The sequence below is a fragment of the Melopsittacus undulatus genome, chromosome 3 (genome assembly GCF_012275295.1).
Source record: "Melopsittacus undulatus isolate bMelUnd1 chromosome 3, bMelUnd1.mat.Z, whole genome shotgun sequence".
Classification (NCBI taxonomy): domain Eukaryota; kingdom Metazoa; phylum Chordata; class Aves; order Psittaciformes; family Psittaculidae; genus Melopsittacus; species Melopsittacus undulatus.
Window position 1 is genome coordinate 55107166 of NC_047529.1, and position 1479 is coordinate 55108644.

Below are 1479 nucleotides of genomic sequence, written 5' to 3' on the forward strand. Positions count from 1 at the left end.
TCATGGAAACTGTATTCCTCAGTAGCTTTTCTTAAAACTTAACTTCTGCCCTCAAGAGACATCCTTCCGAGACATCTGTTATGCTACCAACTTCTAATAAAACTCTCCCTTTTACCAAGAGCAAATCATGTACTGCAATTGGATTAATGCATTGTTATTTTTATCTACACCAATGCAATTAAAACTCGTGTGCTGCAAACTGTGCCTTATTTTGCTAACAGGTATGAATGCATATGCTATGTAAAAGGACTTAACTGGGTGGGGGAGGCATGTTATTTATAACCAATTAACTTATTATTTATCTGTAACAGTGTTTTGATAAACATGCATCATGTAGTCACCAGCCATTAGCTTGCTTAATAAACATGTATTTAAAATGTGATTCTTTGCACTGAAGCAGTTTACTTCTAACTTATGAATAAATTACACTGGCAAAAATGCTGCATAACCGAGTTCTAGTTTTAGTTAAATGGATTAAACTGTTCATGAAGACACACTCTGCAAGTTGCCCATACTACTAGTTTTTTTTCCTCAGAAGATACAGCCATCAAAGAGATCTTACTTTGATGTTAAGCCTGTTGTCTTTTTCACAGTTGTATCATAACCGGACCTTGTAGGCACAGATCCCCAATCTTTTCCTGCATTAATGTTCCTTGTTAACAGTCACTGGCCTAGAGTTATGTAATGTGGCTTTTTTGTTAATTAGTATTATTCCACACTCCTGTTACTAACAGCAGCAGTTAATTTCCTGAAGAAGGAGGTAAAATCAGTGACCTTTTTCACTTTATGGTGATGTTAAAATGAAAAATATAGTTACCTTGCTGTCTCATCACTGTGATTTATGGGAATCACAATTCTTGTTTGTAACACTAACAAAAAAAAGCAGCTTTAATGTTTACGACACATCTAATGCATGTGCCAAAATGTAAAGTTAACCTACTGTCAGTTTTCTACTGTGTACTGACTGCCATTTATAAATATATTCCATAAAAACATCTAAAATAGAGTCTTGTTCCTGTAATATTCCTGGACATCCAGAAAGTCCTCTCTCAAAACTGGGTGAGGAATATAGTTCCAGAGCTTAACAACGTCACACAAGATCAGTTAGTTGCACATATTCCTAGTGGGGTTCAGTCTGTTTCAGTATAGCTTCTATTACAGTGACCCATATTTTACACACACAGCATATATTACTTGCTAGTTCAAATAAAAAGGTTATTAGAAATCTATTACACAGATCTAAAGAAAAAATAAGATGTCTTTGCTTTGTTCTTCCACCCCCCCCAATAGATTAATTTCATCGTGTCCATGGATTACATATTCTGACAAGTGGTTTACGTTAAAATCTTTTTCAAGTGCTTTAAAAACTGTTATACCAAAAAAGCTGCCTTTTTCTTTGCTTATCTTTTTCCTTTAAAAAAAAAGTACCTTTTACAATTTAACACAAAATTCCGGTGCAAGAATTTTAAACAAAAAAAA